Below are 18,270 nucleotides of genomic sequence, written 5' to 3'. Positions count from 1 at the left end.
GTAGTTTAGTGAGCGGTGCATGGGTGCGTGCATGTGTGTGCATGCACGTGATGGGGTTTCTGTCCTGGATGTGGCTCACAGCACTTGGCTTCAGGCCTTCCTTGTGGAATTTTCTTGGAAAGCTGTACTCAGGTTTTATTTCTTTACCCCCCTGCCCAGCACGTGCCAGGGCACACAGGAGCTGCCATGATTTGTGCCGTGGTGCTGCCACTTACTAACCGCGAGACCCTGGGCAACTTACTGGCATTCTCTGAAGTCCCTCAGTTTCCTCATCTGTAAAATGGGAATAGAAACAGATCACAAGGTTTTAAGGATCAAATAAGATCATGCAGGAATGATAAACATTGTGATTCTATTGTTGCTGTTACTGTAGCTATCCTGTAGCTATAAATGTAGTCACATTGTTGCTGTTGTGTTATTCCTTTTAGTGACTTTTAACAGTCGAGACATTTAACATCCAATAAAATACCCGCTATTAAGTGTTTGGTTCAGTGACCTTTGACAAATGTATACACTGTGTAACCACCACCAAAAACAAGCTAGAGACCATCGTCATCACCCCAGGCAGTCCACTCACGCCCTTTTCCAATTAATTCCTTCTGCCCCTGGGTGTATTGTTATTACGATTATTATTGTCATTATTGATTATTACTGTTCAATTTATTTTTTGAAGAAGGAGCGGGTGAAGAAAGAAATAGGTAGATAATGGAGGAGCTGGGAGGAGCACGAGCCTGGTCCACCTAGGAATCTTTGTCACGTCTCACACTTTCCACCCAAAAAGTGCATGACCGAGCCTGAGATGCAGCCTCAGAGGAGTTTTGCTGGAAAAGTTTAAGAGATGTTGGCAGGTTGTGCTAGCTGAGATTCACTGCCACGAGCTGTTAGGATTCAAAGACGGAGAACTTGGTGGAGAGGCAGAAGGATGTGTGGCAGATATGCACCCCAGATGCCCGGTGACTTTGAACTTTATCAAGACAACACGTGGTGTTTGACCCAAAACAATGTTGGCAGAAGCGAGTTCAGGATCGGGAATTTTTTTTCCTCTTTGCTGAATGACCAGAACGTTCCACGGAGATTCTCTGCTTTCCAGTTTCCTCTGTGCAGATTAAGTGGGCAGTGTGCGTTTCTGCAGTTCAGCAGGCTGGTTCCACTCTCGGCTCCCGGCTCTCGCTCTGGAGGCCACCCGAGGTCTCCGGCCAGCCGAGAGAGGGAGCTTCCCAGTGCCCCCCGCTGGGCGGTGAGGCTGGAGGCTTTTAAAGGCCGTAGCTCTGGCTGCAGACACGTGTTCTTTTGGCGTTTGCTTTGCTGAAAACGCATTCCCTGGATAGTTGCTCTTCTGCACAGACCTCTGGGGTTCTGGGGCACGCGGGAGGGCCTCCTTGTGTGAGGAACAGCCTGATTTAATCTCTCCTCCGGGAGGCCGTGGGCTAATGTTTATGGAGGGCTGTGTGCCACTCTGCAGGCTGCACACTGCACAGATTACCTCACCGACTCTTCAGTGACCCAGTGAAGTGGAGCCCATCATTATTCCCATTTTACAGAAGAAGAAATTGAGACTTGGAGAAAAATCAGTACCACACGCACGGAAACCTGCTTTTGTCTGCTCACAGCTTGACTTTCTCTCCCTCATCCCTCTACCGGATCAGTCGCTGAAGCCCATTTCTTTAACTCCTTAGATGTCCATCAAGTCTATCTTCCCCACTCACGCTGCTCATTAGTCGACTTTTGCTTTCAGTCTCCCTACTAAGTGCCAGGTACTGTGCTAGGCTCTCAGGACATCACTGTGAACAGTAGAGACAAGAGTTTCTGACCTGGAGGCCGACATGCCATTGGGGAAAGGACGGATGCCATTAATAAGCTATAGGTCAATGAGGCACTGCTTCACACTCATTAGAATGGCCATTATGAAAGCCACAGATGATAACAAGTGTTGGCGAAGATGTGGAGAAATCGGAATCCTTGTGCTTTGCCGGTGGGAACGTCAAATGGTGCAGCCACTGTGGAAAACAGTATGACGGTTCCTTAAGAAATTAAACAGAGGTTTACTGCATGATCCAGCAGTCCCACTTCTGAGTATACATCCAAAAGAAGTAAATGCAGAGATTTGAAGAGATGTCTGCATACTCCTGTTCCTAGCAGCATTATTCACAATTGCTAAAAGATGGGAGCAACCCAGATGTCCGTCAACAGATGAATGGCAGATGAAACAGAATGTGGTATATCCACACAATGGAATATTACTCAGCCTTGAAAAGGAAGGAAATTCTGACACCTGCTACTACATGGATGAACCTGGAGGATGTCACGCTAATGAAATAAGCCAGTCACCAAAAGACAAATACTGTGTGGTTCCACTTATAGGAGGTCTCTTGAGTAGTCAAATCCATAGAAACAGAAAGTAGAACAGTGGGTGCCAGGGGCTTGGGGGCAGGTGGAGGGGGAAATGGGAATTTAGTGTTTAATGGGGACAGAGTTTCAGTTTGGGAAGATGAAAAAGTTCTGGAAATGGATGTGGTGATGGTTGCACATTACAAATATACTAACACCACTGAACGTTATACTTAGAAATGGTTCAGATGGTAAATGTTATGATCTGCATATTTTTATCACAATTTAAAAAACAAATTTAAAGAGAAATAGAGAGAAAAAAAAAGCCATAGGCCACAGGAAGAAGTTGGGATTTCATTCCTATGTGTCATGAGGCCCTTGGCAGGCTTGGAAGTGTCTTGTCCCACTTGGAGAGCCGTGTGGCTTTTTCATCTTTTGTGTCATCAGTATCTGCTTGGTGGCTGCAATGTGGCAGGCAGTGATGACATCCAGTAGATGAAGAAGTGAGGAATTTGGGTCTGTTGGGGGAAAGAAGTGGGCTCTGCTGAGCGTGCTCAGGGAAAAGGGGTGCCACTGTCAGACAGGGAAGTGGAGAAAAGAGAGGTGGGTTCTTGTGTTCTGTCAGTGGTGGGCTTGCTATGGTCCAGAGGTGGCATCTGCCACATCCTGGGTCCCCACTCACCACTGTGGCCCCAGTGGGCTCTGTTACGGATTGGATTGTATGCCCCCCAATCCTAACCCCCACGACTTCAGAATGTGTCCTTATTTGGAAATAGATGCTTTACAGAGATAATAAAGTCAAAATGAGGTCGTTAGGGTGGGCCCTGATCCACTATGACTGGTGTCCTTATAACAAGAGAAAATTTGGCAGAGGGACAAACAGGTACAGCGGGAAGATGATGGGAAGAGATATAGAAAGAAGACAGTCATCAATAAGTGAAGAAAAGAGGCCAAGGACAGATCTTTTCCTCACAGCCCTCAAAAGGAATCCACACACCCTGCCCACACCGTGACTTTGGACTTCTTGCCTCCAGGACCATGAGACGATAAATTTTGGATGTTTTAGCCACTCAGTCTGTGGTACTTTGTTAGGGAGCCCTAGCAAACGAATACAGGGTCCATCTCTGAAAAGAAGTGGGTTGAAAGCCTCAAAGGTTTCATGTGGTTGGGATGTCCTAGATTTGGACCTGTGCTCCTGTCAGCCCTCCAATTTTTGATTCCACCATTGCATCTATTCTGAAAAAGTTTTCTCAAACAATGACTGTGAAACATCCATCTATATGTTAGTTTTTTTTTTTTAATAGTTCTATGCTTTTCACACACATCTGGGTTCACATCTTTGCTGAGAGGCGAGAATGTGACATAAACAGACTCGTACAGCATTGCAGGCTGAATAGCCCACCTCGCAGGCAGGCCGGTCACATTTCTTTTATTTTTAATTTTAATTTTATTTTTTTGGGGGGCGTACTTGTATAGCAGAATCTGCTTTTAGAGCTACTTATTTGAAACCTTCAATTTTTGCATTTCTCTTTGCTTTCATATCACCATTAAAATGATTATAAAACCATCCTAAAGTATCTTCTAGGTAATTTTTCCTTCTTTTTTGAAAGCATCTAGCTTTGTTTATTTTTCTTAAAATGTAGAAAATGTAACCAAATTTCAAGAAAGAAAAAGAAAAAAGCAGATTCGGAGGCCCTTTATGGGTTTTATTTTGGAATGTTAAGCCTATAAATTGATTTGGAGACAAGTGATGTCTTGACAATATTTACTCGTACTGCTTCATTTTCCCAGGGGTTCTTCACTATTCTTAGAAATGTTTTATGATTTTCCTTCAGACAGAATCTAATTCTTGTTAGCATTGTTCTTAGGTTGACTGGCTTTCTATCTGTTCCTCTATGCATCCATCCATCTATCCATCCACCCATCCATCCATCGATCGATCCATCCATCCATTTATCCATCTATCTATTTATCTATCTATCTCTCTATCTCTCTATCTACCTATGTATCTGTCTGTCTGTCTGTCTATCTATCCGTCCATCCATCCATTCATCCATCCACTCACCTATCTATCCATCCATCCATTCACTCTATCTATCTATCTATCTATCCATCCATCCATCCATCTATCCGTTCATGCATCCACTCATCTATTTATGTCTGTGAATCTATCTATCCATCTATCTGTCTATCCATCCATCCATCTATCCACTTATCCATCCACTCATCTATCTATATCTACCAATCTATCCATCCATCCATCCATCTATCCACTTATCCAGCCACTCATCTATCTATATCTACCAATCTATCCATCCATCCATCCATCTATCCACTTATCCATCCACTCGTCTATCTATATCTATCAATCTATCTATCCATCTATCTATCCGTCCACCCATCCATCCATCCATCCCTCTACCCACCCACTCATCCATCTAGCCACCCATTCCCCACCCATTCTTTCATCTGTCTATACGTCTACCTACCTCTTCACCCACCCATCCACTCATCCCTCTATCAATCAATCTATCTAATGTGAAAGAAGTTTTTAAAAAGCATTTAAAATGGTAAATTTCCAGAGCGTGGGACAGGGATTGTGTTTTCTCTGTTCTCTGCTACTTTACTAAATGCTCACCAATTCTAAAAGCCATGCGGCTGATTCCCTTCGATTTTCCAACTCCATAATCATAGCACCTGCGATAATGATGATTTGCTGCTCTTTACCAATAATTACGTCGGTTATCGCTGTTAACCTTGTTATAGCAGGAACTTTCAGAACAGCGTTAAATGACAGAGTTGAATGTGGTCAGCGCAGGCTCACTGTGGACTGAAGTGGCATGCTTTCATTGTTTTACTGTGGAGGATAATTATATAATTGTTAAGACTCTTCACCTTCCTGTTTTTAGCCTCGCTTAGTAAATGGGCTGTGATCATGAACTCTTGACTGTCTCATCTATCCAAGAGATACAAATGGCATTTGCCCATTTATAAAGACAGCAGATTTGATGTGTTAAGCTGTTAAGCTGTGAAAATAACCTTTAAACCCCAACCCCCGTTTTCGAGCAGAGTGGAGATTTGGTTTGTCGCTTCCTGCCGAACAGCCACATTCATTCTGGGGTAGCTTTTCCATGGAGGGTCTGGTGGGCTCCAGGCTTGGCTACACTTGGGATCCCATGTCCTCATTAAAGTTAGGGCATGTTTCAGAACTCCCCTACGCAAGGGTGGCCAGAGAAAAGCTGCCTTTTGAGCAGCACCTTTTGGGGCCCTCCAAGGCTGTTTGCTCAGGTTTGGGACAGTCTGGTCCAGGCTTGCCAGCCGTTTTTCTCGGTGATACCATCCTAATTCCTGTGTTGAAATGGGACCTTCATGTGAAGGTACATTCCTTTCAGAAACAGAAAAACATCTTTCAGGATAGAATGTTAAGAATTGGTGATACATGTCGGTTTTCAGGAAAAAAAAAAAACAAACAAAACCAAAACGATTATATGGCTGCTGTGGTTTCCATGGAGGTGGGTTGCTTTTCCAACCCCTAACCCTGCAAGGCTCGATGGAGAAATCATTGTGTAACTTGCAAGGAACCGTGCAATAACGGCCGGTCCTCTTGGTGAAAGGGGAGACCGACATCAGGAATTGTTTCTAGCCGACTCGAATCGGCACAAAACCCTAACGTGCTTTTGAAAATGCATGCACGCTGTAGGCAAGAACGCAAGTGTTCGCTCCGCTCTGGAGTGGTTCTCACTCAGCTCACTTTTGCTGCTGTCTAGCCGCCAAGGGGGAGTCGGTTAATTTTCTGATCTCCATTGCTTCTTATATCCTGGTTATCTAATCTTTCATGCCAAGCCTCTTGAAAATAAACAAAAAATACTTAGGCTGGCAAACCCAAGCCATTCGAGAATCATCCATGTTTACCCCCTCAAGAGCCAAATCTGATGCTTAGTGATGGGAGGAAGGGATTTCACGCAGCCCTGTGGCGAGCTTTCCTTGTTTCATGAGTTTCCAAGGTAAAAATCTGAACTGTTTACTAAAGGAAATTAGTGTAATAAGTCTCCTCTGGCATATATTTCCAGTGTCCAAGTGGAAACTGCTCAGATGTTGCTCAAGAGTAGGAGAAGGGGGGAGGGGTGCGTGTCACGTCAGCTTAAGGGATTTTTATCAGTGTTTTTTTGTGATTTGGGAATCTGCTCAGAGCGGGGGGTAAAATTGGGTTGGTTTCTAGGATTTACCTCCTCTTTCGGGCCTTTTTTTTTTTTTTTTTTTTAAGTGTTGCAGCCAGCCATCCGAAAGATGAGACTTTTTCTCTAAACTTGTATCAAACTTGGAGATGTTGTGACCTTAGATCTGATGCAGTTGAGACGGAGATCTCCTTACTGTGGGTCAGAGTTTCTCTGCCTTGGGACTTAGGACATTCAAGGTGGGGTAATCCTCCTTGGTGGGGGACCATCCTGGGCACGGCAGGGTGTTCAGCAGCTTCCGTGGCCTCCAGCCCACTCGATGCCAGGAGCACCCCTCCCTTTGGTGGTGACAACCACAGATGTCTCCAGACATCACCCGTGGCCCTCGAGGGGGCAGAATCGCCCCCGTTTGAGGACCCATGGACTAGCCTTGTGGAATCTGGGGGAGGGAGGCGTCTCCGCAGTTGTTTTCTGCTCCCTTCCACGGCAAAATGGAAACCAGGAGCCAGTTGTCCGCCACGTGTGTGCTGGAATCAGTGGTTTGGCCTTGCCGTGCTGCCTGCTGACAAAAACCACATCTGCACCCTTGGGGACCAAAGAATCTGAGGAAATGTGATTACGGTCCAAGGCGTGTGGGTTTATGGATTTCCCAGGTGCCGTGCTAGGAGGGGAGGACACACAGCAGTGGAGATGAGAAGAGACAGGTGCCCGGCCTCCTGGAAGCTGTCAAACACCTGATCAGTGACGTGAAGACTAGAAAAACACAGGGCGCAGCTCAAGTTGATTTGGTTCGAGGTGGGGGCTGGGAACTCAAGCACCCCTCAGCTGATTTGGTGGAAGAGTCAAGGGAAGGAGACGGTCAGCATTTTCTCCTGAATGCCTCACACACAGTGGGGCAGAATCCAAAGGAATCCTCTCCTACCCATGATGGCAACTGGCCCACTGCCACGTTGATTGTCTCACCCTGTCTTGGCCACTCACTAGCTGTGTGACCACCCTCAGGTTCCTTAACCTCTCTGGGCCTCAGTTTTCTCATCTGTAAAATACAGATAGCCAGAGCACCTAAGGTGGTTGGTTGGGAGGAATACATGATTAATAATCAGAACAGTGCCTCGCACATAGGAATCCCCATGTGAGTGTTAGCACGTGGTGACAGACGCCTGTCTCCTTGCTGCCTTGATGGAGCCCTTGCCTCTCTCTCCATTGTCCTCTCTTCTTTCCTCTGCCGGCTGTGACCTCCTCACCTCACCCCGCCACTTCTCGTCTTCTTCCTCAGCCAGCCAACTTAGAGACAAGCGCAACCTGGATGTTTAGCGGAGTCTAGAATCTTCTTATAGTCGCCACGTCTCTGTGAAAAAGGTCCCGGGGTGTTGGTGCTAACGCCCACCTGCCGCTGGTTAGCCCGGGGCCGTCTCCTCTTGCAGGCGGGGGCTTCCTCAGGACGCTCTCCGCTCTGGGGACCGCACGTCTCCGGCTTTCTCTGCCCCTTTACAGCGTCCCGCCTAAGACCTCCGTCCTCCGGCCGCGACAGTGTGTCTCTTTGTGCATTCTTGTTCCTCTGGTCGAGACGTGGCTTGGTCGCCTGGAGTGGGGCCGTCGGCGAGTCTCCTTGGCTTCATGGAGCCTCCTTGTGTCCACGGCTGAAGACTCGGCCGCATACCCGGGCCGCCCGCCGCCTTTGAGCTGCCCATGAATGGGTTTTCAGAGCTGCCCTTGTTTACTCCGCTGCACGCCTCTCTGTGGGCTCTTGTGAAATCGCTGGGAGAGGAGAAGCCAAGTGGAAAACAGCCCTGCTTGGTGTCGGGGCTCGAGGCGGATGGAGAAAGACTGGAAGGGAGGTTTGCATGAACTGGTTTGCACAAGTTAGAAGATTTTATCTTTTTTTGTTTTTGTTTTTTTAAATTGTGTGCCAGTCCGTTCTGGTGGTTCAGAGAAGGGAAGATGGAGAACGCCGGGTCTCATGGAAGACAAGGACAGCTAACAGATACAGCAGATTAAGGGCTCTGAAGCACCTGGGAACATCCACGAGCCATTATTTATTAAGCACCATCTACTAGATACATGGCCTTCATGCCAACAACTTTTTCACAGAACCAGGATTTGAACCTAGAGTCTGAGTCCAGAACCTCAGCGTTCCTTGCTATACTCTGCCCTATGGAAGAAGGGACTTTTTGCACTGGGTTTTGAAGGGTGAATAGGAGTTTGATGAAGAAGGAACACATCCTGTACTTAATTTGGCCACCCGTTCCTTCTAGAATTGACTAGAGGCCAATCCCTGGAGGCCAGAATTAGGTCACTAGGGTGACCCACTTGTCCTGGTTTTCCCAGGATTGTCTTAGTTTTACTATCAAGAGCATTGCTTCCTGGAAAACCTGTTGAATTCTCTTTTACTCATCCCTGACAATGGTCATCTCCCAAAATGCTCCCTTGGGTCTTCACGATGGGCTTCTTTCTTTGGACTCTTCCATTTCTTGGTTTGGGGAGAGTTAGCTATTTAAGCTTATTTAAGCTAATTAATGCTATGACACGCTAGGCCAAGTTCCCAGCCGCCTATGGGGACCCCTCGAGTTTTAGCCGTTGTTCTACATAGACCTCCCTCTCTGTCCCGTCTGCGTGGGAGCCGGCACCCCTGTCCCTGGAGTGAGCAGGCTTCCTCTGCAGCCTCTTCTGCACCCCCAACAGCGCCGGGCCACGCAGTGTGAACACGTCGCGGGAGGAGGACGGAGAAGCAGAAATAGGGAGGGCTCCCAGCAAAGGACGCTCGGTGTTTCCCAGGGTTTGCTGATCCCCCTGGCAAAGCAGTGCTCTTTGTGTCTTTCTTTCCTTTTTTTTTTTTTAAAGGTTGGCACCTGAGCTAACAACAGTTGCCAATCTTTCTTTCTTTTTTCTTTTCTTCTTCTTCTCCCCAAAGCCCCCCGGTCCATAGTTGTGTACATTTTAGTTGTGGGTCCTTCTAGTTGTGGCATGAGGCACGCCGCCTCAGCATGGCTCGATGAGCGGTGCCATGTCCGCACCCAGGATCTGAACCGGCGAAACCCTGGGCCCCGAAGCGGAGCGTGCGAACTTAACCACTCGGCCACGGGGCCAGCCCCTCTTTGAGTCTTTCGAGTCATGACGAAGTGGAACGAGAAAGAGGCATCATGTGAGGAGATAACGGGGAGCAGTGGCGACAGCTGCCTGCTCTGCCCGGGTCCAGGGTCTGGAAGATCATTGTGGCTCTTCGATTGTGATGCTTTTCCCCAGATATAGACAGCGACACAGGGGACGAATACAAGGAACCATGCCCTCCCCTTGTGTCCTTGCTGGCAGCATCTGACCCTCTGGGAGAAGCCCGGGAGGGCCTGTGCTACAGGCGTTCACACGAACACGCGTAGAGAGGAGCCCGTAGTCCCGGGTTCGAGTACTGGTTCTATCTCCTCCTTGCTGTGTGACCTTTGGACTTAACTGACTTCTCTGTTTCCTCCTGTATAAAACTGGGATAAATAATCCTATTTGCTGCATACAGTTATTGAGTGGATGACACGAGACGGCGTTCGAAAATCTCCGAGCACAGCGCCTGGGGTGGCGCTGGCCTTGTTCCTTCTCCTTGGGCTCTTAGCGATGGTGGATTTCAAACCCCCGAGCTGTTGCCCACCTGCAGAGAAGGTCTGGGGCGGGGAAGCATTTCTCTCCTGGGTAAGCAGGGTAGAGCGAAACAAAGACCTCGGCCAGGTTAGAGAGACCTGGCTCCGTGACCTTGGGAGGAATTTTAACTTTTAACTTGAGTGCTAACCGCTGGTTCCCTCTGGTCAGGTGGCCAGCGACCCATCGTCTTGAGGTTCCTGTTACCTCCAACCCATTGGTTAATTTGTTCTGGAAACATCCCCGGAGGGCGGGCACCGGGGGAAATATGACCCGGGCCCTGCTTTCTCAGGCGTTGAAGGAGCGGGTTCGGGGCACTGCCCCCCTCCTGTGGGAACGAGTTCCTCTCCCACCTGGATTGCTTCTCGAACTAATTTCCCCCCCTCGCATGAGTATGTAGTTTAATTACAAAGAGAAAACACTTTCCTCAGGTTGCCCTCCTTCAAACGGGCTGATTCATGTGATGTCCGGCCAGGCTGTTAATGGCCGACCAGCTTGGGTTTTAGGAAGCACAAGTACCTACATCCTATATATTGGCTGTGGTTTCCTTTAAAAACCCCTCTGCACGTCTTCCTCTTCCAGGATGGCTTCCCAGATGCGTACAGTGCCATCTCTTTGCCCTTGGTCACGCATGTCCCGTTAACTGTCAGATTTTAAATTTCATATTACGAGACACAACAGTCGCATCTTCTGGTTTTCTAAGGTCAGGCTGTTTGCTTTCTACGCTTCCGCCTGTTTCATTTTCTAACCAGTTGCTATGGAGGGACGGCGATGCATGACTCTTGTTTTCCAGATGGGGAAACTGAGGCCCAAGGATGTTGCCTGATTTCACACAAGGACAGAGTTGGTCATTGAACCTGCATCTGCCTGTCCTCAGAGTCCGAGCTGCGAGCTCTGGTTAGCGTCAGCTCTGTCCTGCTCCTCACTGGGCTGGGAGCCCCTTGTCCTCCACGTGTCCCCAGGGCCCGGCTCAAGGCCGGTTGAACTGGAGAAGGAGCGTGTGTGGTCTGGTCGGGGTGGGGGGGGGGGTCTTGTGATCATCACAATTGCCGCCTGTTGTCTTGGTCTTCAGGGGCAGAAAGGCAGCTGTTGGAGATTCATGTAGGAAGGTGGAAGGAATTCACTGAAATTGACCTTGAGGCGTGACCTTGAGCAAATTACTGAACCTTCTGTTTCCTCATTTACAAAGTAAGGATAACCTTGTCCCTGATGTGGGTAGCGGGGAAAATGCACTCTCCCTACTACAATGCCTGGCATGGGGCTGGCTACCATTACTGCTCCTTGAGTTATTTATTTTTTTTATTGTGGTAAAATGTACATAATGGGGAATTTATCATTTTAACCATTTTTAAGTGTACGTCTCAGGGCATTAAGCACATGCACACAGGTGGGTGGCCATTCCCTCCATCCATCTCTGGAACTTTCCCATTTTCTCAAACTGAAACTCTGTCCCCATGAAACACTGACTCCCCACCCCTCCCCCAGCCCCTGGCACCACCATCCTGCTTTCTGTCTCTATGAAAGTCACTCCTCTAGGGACCTCCTATGAGTGGGATCACAGTATTTGTCTTTCTGTGTCTGGCTTATTTCACTGAGCGTGATGTCCTCCAGGTTCATCCATGTGGTAGCGTGTGGCAGGATTTCCTTCCTTTTTAGGGCTGCGTAATATTCCCTTGCATGGCTGTACCACATTGTGTTTATCCATTCATCTGTTGATGGTGCTTCTTGGGTTTTAAAACCGAGCCTCGAGCTGACATCTCGCATGTGTGTGCCCAGGTCACGGGCAGAAAATAGCTTTCCCATCACATATAACTACAGTGGAAAGTCTTCTTTTCCATCCTTTGGCTGTGTGTCCCCTCAGTCAAGTCTGTAGAAATGAGAAAAATCCAACCTGTTTCACAAGATGGCCGTGGGGGATGGAATGAAACGAGGCCTGTGAACTCGTTCTGAAAATGTCAGACAAACACAGCCCTTGGGGGGTTTCCGTCCCACACACAGCAGTTCCGACTATCCGACTTGTCCTTCGACTTTTTCCGTCCGAAGCCTTCCCCTGCTGGAGTTGGGTTGTTGATGGTGCCGCTTTTCCTCGTGAATAATTTTAGCAGCCCACGCGCTGGGCTATGGCTCATCCAACTGACAGGTGTACAAATGATCTACAACCTTTGCTTCCGAAATCGTCCTCTCGGAGATGCTCTTTGTCGCGATAAATTAAGAACCCATGAAGGAGAATTCACCTGGGCGTTCCCCAGTGAGAGGAGCAAAAGGAAAGTGGACGCTGAATCATAATTCTTTGCACGCTTCATCGAGGGCGGGTTCTTGCAGTGTCCTATAGCGCTTTAAGGAGGTGGTTCCAAGCCTCACGTTTTAAACGGAGCTGAGAAAGGACCCTCATTGCTGGCCTGGGGTCCCCTGGGCTGCAGGATTCACGGAGGGACTGGGGCTCATGGGGGCTGGCAGAGGGAAGAAAATGGAGATTTCTCTCTGACTCTGCCTGCCTGCTGGGCTGTTAGCATCACGATGGCAGTGACAACAGGACACCTATGGCCAGGCCCACGGCAGACCCTCCAAGAAACTCAGATAGGTGGAGGGTGCAGTGGATTCCATGCATGTGTGCAAGTTGGGAGCTGAGAAGACCAAACGCTTCGGTGTGACTGCAGGGAACCTGGGGGCCAGATGCTCAGGCCTCTGGAGCAATAACTCTGGCTGGATGGACAGACAGACAAGCTCAGCCATATAAGCCCCATCCCCTTTCATGATTTCCCTCTGTCTTTGCCACCGGCTGGGCTCTAAGGCAGCGGTTCTCACCCAAGGGTGATTCTGGCAATGTCTGGGGACATTTGCGGTTGTCACAACTGGGGGAGAGGGGACGCTTCTGGCATCTAGCGGATGGAAGCCAGAGATGCGACTCCACATCCTGCAATGTGTGGGCCCCCATCACGGAGAATGACCCGGCCCCAAATGTCACCAGCGCTGAGGCTGAGAAACCCTGAGCTAAGACGACAGTGATGGTGGAATGACCAGTCCTATATCTTTCCTGGTCCCAGTCTGTGACCTGGGAAAGCTCCCCAGAGTTCCCAGGTGTGGAGTTGGCAAGAATAAAGGAAGAAGGGAGAGCTTGCAGGTGGCCCTGTCCTGCCTTGGACAACCTAATATTCCCTCCACGGCTCCGTTTGGCACAAGACGTGTTTGTTGCTTCTTGCCCTTGGGATCTCCCCCGATAAGCTTTGTGGATTGTTCCAGATTGCGTTGACGGGGGACAGCTTCCCGCCCCAGGCCACCCGCCCCGTCGCTCTCCATCCGTGGGAGAGGCGGCAGCTGCCCAGCTCATTACTCTGCCCCCGTGCGAATGTGCTCCTGCGTGTTTTGGTTCAGAGGGTCACTGGGTTCTGTGTCCTCCTTTTGTCGTTAGTCAATTTAATTTGTTACTAATAATAAAATCCGGAACTTACCTGGCCCTGCAGCCCCGGGTCATTGAGAAAGCTCGGTGGCATGCACGTCCTTTTCAGAGGCTGGCTTTGGAACGAGCAGAGGATGGAGTAAAAATTTCCCTGAAGCACAAGGGCTGGCATTTCAATGACAGGATCATTTCCTGAAAACCGAATTTAGCTTATTGCTAAATAAAACAGCGACCTGATCCCAAGGAGTCCATTTTTGTACAATTACCTGGTCGTATCAAGGACAGTTTGAGGTCTCGGGATAGGAGCCCCAGGGCACAAAATTTAAGGGCGGGGCACCAGACAAACTCAGTACTTTAATGCAGTATTTGAAAAATCAAATTTAAGACCGAAAGATCCATGATGAATAAAATTTCGAAATTTTATTACTTTTTAATTTTTTTCTCCCCAAAGCCCCGGTACATAGTTGTATATCCCAGCTGTAGGTCCTTCTAGTTCTTCTGTGTGGGATGCCGCCACAGCATGGCTTGATGAGCCGTGTGTAAGTCCACGCCCAGGATCCGAACCGGCGAACTCCTGGCCACCGAAGTGGAGCACACAAACTTAACCACTACGCCACCGGCTGGCCCCTGGAAATTTTAAATAAAGGCAAAGCTTGACCCTGCTCACCCTGGTCTCAGCTCTGTTGGATCTCCTGTCTTCATTAAAAAAAAATTTTTTTTTGAGGAAGATTAGCCCTGAGCTAACATCTGCCACCAATCTCCCTCTTTTTGGTGAGGAAGACTGGCCCTGAGCTAACATCCATGCCCATCTTCCTCTACTTTATATGTGGGTTGCCTGCCTCAGCATGGCTTGACAAGTGGTGCCATGTCCACACCAGGGATCCGAACCCGTGAACCCCAGGCTGCCGAAGCAGAACATGCGAAAACCCGTGTGCCACCAGGCCGGCCCCAGTATGTGTCTTTTTGTGACTGGCTTATTTCACTGAGCATCATGTCCTCCAGCTTCATGCATGTTGTAGCAGGTGTCAGAATTTCCTTCCTTTTTTTTTTTAAGATTGGCACCTGAGCTAACATCTGTTGCCAATCTTCTTTTTCTTCTTCTCCTCTCCAACGCCCCCCTGATACATAGTTGTATATTCTAGTTGTAGGTCCTTCTGGTTGTGCTATGTAGGACGCTGCCTCAGCATGGCTTGATGAGTGGTGCCATGTCTGTGCCTAGGACCCAAACTGGCAAAACCCTGGGCCGCCAAAGCGGAGCCTCCGGACTTAACCGCTCAGCCACGGGGCCGGCCCCTCCTTCCTTTTCAAGGCTGAATAATATTCCAGTGTACGTATATATGCGTGTATATATACATAGCTATCTATCACATTTTATCTATTCATCGTATTTTATAAAGGATATTTATTATATGTGCATTGGTCAAAACCATCTATAAAGAAGTTTACTAGGAAAAGTAAGCCCTTCCCATGTCTACCCTCTCTCCCTGGAGGCAAATGCCCCTCTGAGTCTCTTGTTCTCTTGAGAGGAATTCTGCGTGTACATGTGGACGTGGAAACCGCACACATCTGCCTGCCCCTGTTTTGCACAAATCCACTTTCCTCACTCCTCCGCACCTTGGCTTTCTCCCTTAATAACATTTCTTGGAAGCCATCTGAATCATTTTCTTCAGCGGCCACATTCATTGGTAATGTATTTATCCAGTCTGCAGTCAGTGGGCATTTCCAGCCAGCTGTTGTTATAAACAAGGACGTGGTTGACTGTCATCAGGCTTGAAATGCGCAGGAGTTTTGTTTTGGGGGTGCTGTCCCCGAATGCCAAGAGCATCCCAGAGCTCGCTCTTGAATTGAAGGAGGATGGATGACGTGGTACGCAAACATGAGGTGGTGCAGACGTTCTGTGTCTTAACGTGGAAGTTATTCATGCATTATTTTCATCCTCACACCCACACGGGTCTTTTCTGGAGTAAAGTACACGAATTTCACAGAGTCGATCTCAACGTTTGCAGACATTTAAGAGCAGAAGCCGGAGGTTTCAAATAAATGTCTGGCTTATGCGGGCTGCTGGGGGCGAGAGTGAGTCTGACATCCATCGCTCTCTGCAAGGCGTGCTCGGAGGAATTAAGCCTTAATTCATTATTAAGGTGATGCCCAGGCTCATGCTGAGACCCACACGGGCCTTAGCTGGGTTATGCATCCAAGCTCCAGGTGTGGGCCATTACCCTCAATGCTCCCACCTGCGCTGACCTGTTCCTGAGGTTGTACAGTCAGCCCTGTTCTAATGCTCGATTCGATTTGTTCCAACATGATGGCGAGACAAGGGGACAGTTTGAGCACGAGGCAAATTTCGCCTGTGCTTCTGTGCGATCTTGCCTCCGAGATACACTAGGTGAACCCAACTCAGACAACTTCCCCCAGTGGAACCAAGCTGTGTAGACATCCCTGAGACCCGCGTGGGCATCTCAAAAATCTGCCAGCTCCCTTGGACCCCCTGATGGGTTAGGAGCCACCACCATCCACATCTGAGGGTCCGGCTTCCCATCGATTTCAGTCAACCCTCCCTCCACCTCTTCAAAGTCACTCACACGCTGCAACCCTCCAACACGCACTTCCACATAAGCAAACTTTGGGCCCTTTTCGAGGTCAGGCCCTTTCCAAGGTCAAGTCCTATATTTTGTAGTAGTTGTGTATTTCCTGACCATTTAACCTGCGTAAAACTGTGTTACTCTTTTTAATTAGATTTCTGTTGGACTTTATTATGGATCACTAATGACACATTTGAGTGCGATGGCCTAACCCTGTCTTCTCCATAAATGCCATGACTTATAGGAATGCGTATGTCACATTGGACTGGGAGCGAACTTCACACCCCAGGTAGTAATAGGGAGTTGAGACATGGCACTGCCCTGTGGTCCAGCCCATCACCCGTAAGGCCTCAGTGTCATCCCCTCCAGGCTCTGTGACTGGCCTCCAAGCTCACTGTGGGCCAGCAATATCCTCAGTCCACATGAGGACATTATTAAGAGCAGTAGCTACTGTGCAGCTCTTGCTCTGTGCTGGGCTCTGGGGTCTGTCAGAGAAAAAAAATCATAGGGGGCCTGTTTTCCTGCAGCCCACACTCCAGTGGGCCTGGCACTCAGTAAATACATCACAGACAGATGGACAAGATAATTTCAGGTGGTGGTAAGCCCTAGGAAGGAATTATATCAGAGTGACAAGATGGGGCAGAGTGAGGGAGATAGAGGTTGGGGGACCCTGCCTGAGGATGACATTCAAGCTGAGACCAGAAGGATGAAGGGGAAGCTGCTGTGGGAGGTCCTGGTGGGGGCAAAGTGAATTCTCCGTGGCTGGAACTGCATGTGCAAAGGTCCTGAGGTGCCCTGGGATTTTTAAGGAACAGATTGGTGCCACAACCGAGGCATGGCATGGACCTCACAGCAACTCTACAAAGCAGGTAGGTGGCCTAATGATCTTCCTTTGCAAAAGGGGAAACTGAGGCTTGGGAGAAGCTAAGACAATTGCCCAAGAGCTCAGAGTGAGGGAGTGGCAGATTCCGCTTGGGATCTTATTCTCCCACCTTAGTTTCTATCTACTAACATGCCCTCCCCTAAATAGAAGACCAGGTAAGACGTAAGGACAGCACTGCCTTACATCCCTTCATTAGACCATCCTTCCTCCACTTAGCTGCGTTTATCTTGGCCATCCCCCCACCCCTGTTTCCATGGCTCCGGCTGTTGGTTTCTCACACGCATGAGAACTGTTCTCTGAAGCCTGTCAAGGTCGTGACACTTGTGTGTGTGCATACGTGCGTGTGTGCGTGACCCCCTTTCTCTAATGCAAGGTTTCTATTTGGGTATCTGCTGTTTAATTTTCCAAGGTTGTTTTTTTTGGGTGGGGGTTGCTAAGGAAAAGTGCCTTACATTTTATCTTTGCATCCTGTGGAACTCGGTGAATAATGGGCAGCCAGGGGCAAGGACTGACAAGGAAACGTATGGGAAGGAAGTTCACGGGGGATGCCTGTGGGAACCAAGACACACCTTTGATCTTCAGATTTCAAAGTGGGAAACTCAAGGTGAGGTGAGAGTGGGAATAGGAATGTGCCCAGGAAGGCTGACCTCACAGTTCCTCCTGGCGGCCACCCAAGGGTGACGTGGCACAAGATCGGTGACATCTCAGAGGGGGTTGTCATCGTTGCTTCAGAGCAGTTCCAAGAAGCAGATGTTTGTGAGCCAAATGAGCTGGTTTTCTGGGGCTACCAGGGCAGGACGGGAGGGGAGCTGGTCTGCGTCAGAAAGCACATCCACGGCCAAGCTCTTTGCAACTCTTTTTTTCCCTTAGCTGGGGTGGGGAGACGTAAGTGGTGGACCCATGTTTTAAACGTTGGGATCGTAGCTTTATTTCTCTGCATGAGAATTTCTTTCTTCCCAACCTCCCTGTGCCCCATCTGGCTTTCGCTCGGTGTCTGTGTTTGCATGAATGGGCTCAGCTGCACCTCTTGCCTTTGGGTCTCGCTCACTTTAGTTAGAGCCCAAAGTCGCTTGAGGCCCAAATTCCCAACCTTTCCTAGCATTCCATAATCACAGGCCTTGGGGAGGAATGCACCCAATAGCCCTCCAATTATGGTTTTCTTAGGAGGCTATTAAATCTTGATTTCTGAGAGGGAAATTGGGCATCTTGTGTTTTCCCTTTCAGTCCTGCTACTGTGGATGAGCTCTTCTGGAAATTGCAAGGGCCATTTAGGTATGGTTGGGA

General features: G+C 48.8%; 1 protein-coding gene across 4 annotated transcripts in view; it reads left to right on the top strand.

Annotated features, from left to right (window-relative positions):
* INSR (insulin receptor) overlaps positions 1 to 18,270 on the top strand; it is a 124,882-nt gene that overhangs the window by 43,558 nt on the left and 63,054 nt on the right. The window lies entirely within an intron of this gene.

Source organism: Equus caballus, chromosome 7 (genome assembly GCF_041296265.1).
Source record: "Equus caballus isolate H_3958 breed thoroughbred chromosome 7, TB-T2T, whole genome shotgun sequence".
Lineage (NCBI taxonomy): Eukaryota > Metazoa > Chordata > Mammalia > Perissodactyla > Equidae > Equus > Equus caballus.
The sequence above is the reverse complement of the archived record's forward strand: the minus strand, read 5'-3'. Positions and strand labels throughout refer to the sequence as shown.